This window comes from Pseudonaja textilis, chromosome 3 (genome assembly GCF_049901715.1).
Source record: "Pseudonaja textilis isolate UNSWEBS1 chromosome 3, rPseTex1.2, whole genome shotgun sequence".
Taxonomy (NCBI): Eukaryota; Metazoa; Chordata; class Lepidosauria; order Squamata; family Elapidae; genus Pseudonaja; species Pseudonaja textilis.
In genome coordinates, this window is record NC_141992.1 from 52,196,456 (window position 1) to 52,202,503 (window position 6,048).

Consider the following 6,048-nt stretch of genomic DNA (forward strand, 5'->3'; position numbering starts at 1 on the left):
AATCATACACTGCCCTCCTTACTAAAAGTGATATCATGATGACCTAAAAGTACGGATTGAGATGGATACACAAAACAGCTTTGATTTGTTTTTTCAGGGTTGCCTACACATCTAAAGAACTCCTACATATAGCTACCAGTACCATATTAACATTGTAATTCATTCTTCTCAATAGTATATTTATTGCAAATAGTATCACCACACGTAATGATATAGATCATTGGTTGCGGAAATGATTCCTAACTGCCCTCTGACATTTTACAACAAACCACAACAAAAACATAAAACATAATAGCAGTAATAAAGAATATTTAAAATAATAAAATAGTAAAGAAGGCACCGCTAAAAAGAATCCTCAACTTTTAGAGGATGATTAATGAGGAACAAAGAGTGGCCTCTCCTGAGAAAGTTCTAGAAGCTACAACAATCAGAAAATACACATTTTTAAAAAGATATTTAAAAAAACACACATTGCATACCACATTTACTTACTTCTTACTAGTTTCCAAGTTAGCTAAATAATAAATTACTTATTGTTTAAATAAAACAATGACATTTGATTCTTTATCCTGTTTTTATTTTTTATTTATTGTCTTGGAGACTGAGAAGATCCAGAAAAATTCTTATGACAATGATACTGGATTCTGGCACTTTATAACACTATGCCCATTTCCTAAGGTTTTTTTTTCAATAAAAAATATAAAGATAAATTAAAGATAAATAGGGTAGAGATCACTATAACATTTGAAAACATTTGCTAGATCAAATAAATCTGATACTGAATTTAAACTTAACTCAGAAAATAGAAACCATTTATTGACTATACTGGACATGGACTTAAACTACATCTGAAGTTCGAGTTTTCTTTAGCATAAACTTTAAAAAAGGTTTTGCTTACTTGTTATAATAACTACAGACGCTATCAGATTCCACCAAAATTGCTATTGTTTGTTGTGATTATTATTATCATATTGGTTGCCTTTCCTAATTATTGATAACAATAGTTTTAAAGTAGTACACTGATATAAGATCACCTTTAAATATAGTACTATAGTTAATAAAAATATTATTTAATTTTACACAGTTTGTAATATTTTTCTATTTTTTATTTTTTTCTTTATCTTTTTATTTGGCTGCACTTTTAAATATCTGTTTATATCTGGAAGAAGAGTCCTAATTCGCTGATACAATGGGTGTGAGACAGCAGCATGAGGTTCAGATATAATTTTAACTATTACTTTTTAAATGTGCAAAAAGAACATTGTGAAAGCCATTGTTAGTTTTCTAGCCTCTAACAGGCACTGTCTATTCTATTACAGATGACAGCAACTGAACAGACACTACAAGCAAACAATTCCACATTCTTTCACGTGCTGAGACATCAAGCTCTTGTGAGGCTCTTTTATCATTTAAGCTTTGCATTGAAACAGATGAAAAATGTCCTTGTGTAAGCTGAAGGCAAAGGACTGGCGAGCAAAGTATCCAAGTATTTCACAGTTCAGTGGCAAATGGAATTAAACCAAGATCTCAATTCCATTCCATCCCAGCAAATATAAATAAATGGCTTTTAGAAGCTTATCATAACTATAAGCTAAGTATCTGAGATACATCACATAACAAGACATGATTTCCAACTTCCAAAGCTCTACTGATAGAGGATACTTTAATAACAATGAAATTTTAGGGCAATCAGAAAAACAGGAATAAATGAAAGAGGGCAGATGCAGGTCTCCAAATATTAAATTCAGATTTCCCATCAGTATGGGTAATGGTAAGAGACAATGGGAATTGCAATCTAATACAGGCAGATCTGATAGAGACTACTTCAAAGCAATCTCTACTACTGGTGACTACTCAACAAAGCTTTCCTGGCAATAATATGGATGTGGTTTGTAGCTGTTTTCTTTCAAAATGTTTTTTAACTTCTCAGATTAGGCTTGTAACTCTAAGATTTCTTAATAGACTCTTGTTTAATATTGACCAGGTCTGATCCAGCTAAGCTTTTCTAAGATCAGCCAAACTGTGCTTTAAATTATCTACATATTAGGAAAAATATCTATAGTACCAGAGACACACATCTTAATGGATTGTTAAGATATTTTGAAAAAAGCCCCTAAACTCTCCTAAACCAGGAAAGATGGGAAAAGAAACTTCAAACAAGTTGGTAAATTGACTGTAACATAATTCCTATCCTGTAAAACCTATGCCACAAATAGCCTAAAGAAAACATTCTAATTGCAGGCCCATTGTCTTACCAGTTGGTCAGGTTTTCCCTTTCTATTAATGCCAGATCTCCGCCTTGGCCAGCAAGAGTGTAGAATGAATATTTCACCTGATTTCCTACTTCGTACTCTCTAAAAAATAACTAGAAAAAGCCAGACCTTGGGGGAAGGGGGTAGGGAGGCAACCTTCCCTTAATGATTCTGGAAAACGAATACACAAAGATACAAATTGATATACAGTATAATACTCTCAATAGATATATAAACAACATTGATTTGTTACAAAACACAAATTTAAAAAATACAATTCATGGACAAGAGGTGGAGGAAAAGTGAAAAAGCAAAATGTCATCGAATTAGACATAAGGACACAGATTCTCTGATACTGGGTACTCTTTTTTCACATATCCCAAAATACTTTTTTTTTTATATCCCATGGACATAATTATATGATTTTTCTGAATTGTAAATATTTTTTTCAGATAAGTATTTAGCTGCAGATGGATAAATAAGTATTCGAAAATTGAAAGTTTTGCAGTACATAAACCACAAAATTTAATTTAAAATTTTTAAATTTAAACATTGCAGAAGATTAAGACAGATAAGATTTTAGGTTTACTAAATATAGCATTTTCTTAATATTTTCAGAATATTTCATTAATTCATTAGAATTCTTTCTGCTGCTATATATTGTTTAACTCAGCCATGTATACTGTTATTAGAAGTACATATACAAATGCATACTCACTGTTACCTAACACAGTTGATACTTATCCTAACTAAAGAGAGTTTGAGCTTAAGATCTCAACTTTTCCTCTTAGTATTTCAATGGAGAAACTAAGCTAGAAATACATGCTGTAAACTAGCTTAATGAAAATGGACAAACTTCAACAAGAAGAAAATATAAAGGTTTCCCATAGCAAACTATGATAAACTTTCCATTTGATGTGATCATCATACATATTAAACACAGCTGCAGATCATGGAGAAAATGACAGTTCAACGTAAAGATATATTCAGAACTAAGTCAGTTAGAGAATGGGAACAGAAAATAATGAAACAGACATGTACAATGTGTGGGAAATCCCATCCACTCTGGTTCACTAAGAGGGGCTCAGATGATCCAGTTATCTATTAGGATTTTTAGACTGACACACACATGCAATATTCTGATTTACCAGAAAAAAACTCCAAAGTACAATACACAAAATACAAAAGCAGCACAATCTCTGCTGAGAAAGAACACTATACAATATGTATAATGCCATTAACTATAGATACTGCGATGAATATGTTGATTAGAATCATACTCATTTGCATAAGAAAATTTTCAGAAAAAAACACATTTCTGCTTCTTATAATAATTATTTTCCCTATAAAAGTGTTTATGTACATCCCTTTCAAAATCCGGTGAAGTACTATATTGGCTCTAAAGCAGTTATGATAAAGCACATTGAGACAAATTATAGTCAATAAATCAATATCAATACTTTGTATCATATATTTAATGGTAATAATTCACAAAATACAAAAGCAGCACAACCTCTGCTGAGAAAGAACACTATACAATATGTCAGAAGAACATTACCCTTTAGAACCAGATTCAACTGAGCCAATCTGCGTTTAACAGAGCTTTCAGTCTTACATGTTCACAAAACTGATAAAGACTTGAATTTAACAAAATACCAGCTGAGAACTTGTAGTAATCGCTGGCAGAACAACAACTGCTCTATTTTTTTCATATATAACAGTAATAATGAAAACCAGCATCAACCATATGGACAGCAAAGAATAAATGTAACAGTAATCAGGAATGGGAACAGTAATTCGTTCAAGATAGGTAGATATATATTTATGAAACTCTCAATTCAGAGGATTTTCACTATTCTTTCCATTTTAGAATTCTATTTTAAAAGCAAGCGACCATGTAATTCCAAAAATAACACAACAGAAATTAAAACTACTACCACAGGAAAGAGCTTTTGCAGAATACTGACAGGTGGAGAAAAAGTTTAGCATGCAAACCGGTTTTCTTTCTTTTTTTTATAACTATTTTTGGACATTATGTACACTTGAAAATAATATAAGGTTATTATCACTAAGTGCCTTCCATAAATCAGAAATAAAATGTAGGCGTATTTTGGGATTTTCTGTTTTAACCTAAGCAAACACAAACAAGGAAACAGGAATGGAGAAGCAACGCAGACATGTGAATGCATGGATTCAAGTTATCTGACATTAAAATACACCAAGAAAGTAATCAAGTTAGACCACATTATACATATCAGAAGTATCGAAGTCACAAAATACTGGGAATAAATGATGAATTGAATTAGCAATCTGTCTGAAAGGAAGAAAAATAGACCTACCAAACAAAAGTAGAAAAAAATAGGAAGCAAATATTTACTGTAAGTTTTTAAAAAATGAGAATGCATCTAGAAAATTGTTTTTAAAAAGAGGAAACATGTAACAAAATGATACTAAATAAAAATAATGAAAACTGAAGATATTTAACAGGATAGGGCAAAAAAAATGAGGAAAAGGTCTGAGTGAGTTATCAACTTAAACATAACTAGAAAACTTCCCTTGAGGTTTTCGGATTTCCCTTGAGACCAATGTTGGGACATTTGAGTGTTCAGTATTTGATACATGACTATTTCATTCCATTTCAAATGCCTAGCAGAGCTGCTTGACATGCATTAAAAAATAGAATAATCTTATACCTTTTGCATTCAGGAACAGGATAACCAAAGCCTATTTGGTTATCCTGTTCCTGAATGGCTTCCAACAGTTAACTTTCTGTCAACGGCCATTCCCATGTCCAACTGTCATATTATCTTGATAAACTTTTTTTTTCTTCCTTAAGAGGGGGTGCTCACCAAATGCATTAAACCTTCACATTTCCAGATAGCATCAGTGGTGTATGCTAGGATTAAGGACCTGAATACAATAACCTAATCACATAACTGATGACTCTTCCCTCCATAGAAACTGACTTTTTATTTTAATCAAGCTAGTAATTTCTGGCCCTGCTTATTGTAGCATGCCCCATCAAATGCTAATCTCAACTCAGCTAGCATTACTTTTAACACCCAGAGTAGCTAAGAATTTAGTACCCTCTAAAAGGCAACCTTTGCATTTTATGAATGTCATCCATGTTTGCATAACCGACTAAATCGTTCCTTATTTTTCAAAAGCTCCAAATGGGTCGTGGGTTGGGGGGGCGCTGCTATTCTACCAAGGGAAACGGTGCGTCTTTCTCAACCCTATTTCTCCAATACAACTGTGAAGATCAGCCTAGCCTTTAGCGCAGGAGGAGGAGGGGAAAGGAGATAAGCACTTTATTACTCCCTCTAACTAACCTTCCGGGTCCTCGTCATCTAAAGGTGTGGTTGTCTTACCACCTATGCATCACCCAAACACACACTAGGTGCCGTGTTGTCTAATGACAAAAAAAGAAACAAACAAACGATCTGCTCAGGCGTCATGGCTACTTGATCTGTTCCCCCAGTCCAAGACAAACAGGGCGAAAAGCAAGGAAGCTTGTCCAGCTGTTGTGTTGGTTCTCAAAAAAATAAAAAAAATAAAAAAAATAAAAAAAAAATAAAGCTCTCTGCCCATGTTCAGAGGACACACTTCAAAGGCACCAAAGCGACCCTCGCGTGTTGCAGAGAGATTGCGCCGGACGCTGCCTGCTCCAGCGGGAAGTTCGGTTTTCCAAAGTCAGAGCCCCACCGCTCTGCATCAGGAGCCTTGGCGGAGGCAGCGGCGCTAGCGGTACCCCTCCGTGGCCCAAGCCCGGCCAGGAAGGTCACTTCCTGCCCTC

The 6,048-nt window shown here is 33.9% G+C and overlaps 1 protein-coding gene across 2 annotated transcripts in view; it reads right to left on the reverse strand.

Moving 5' to 3' along the window:
- The window catches only part of SORT1 (sortilin 1), a 47,311-nt gene that overhangs the window by 40,996 nt on the left and 267 nt on the right, over positions 1-6,048 (reverse strand). The window lies entirely within an intron of this gene.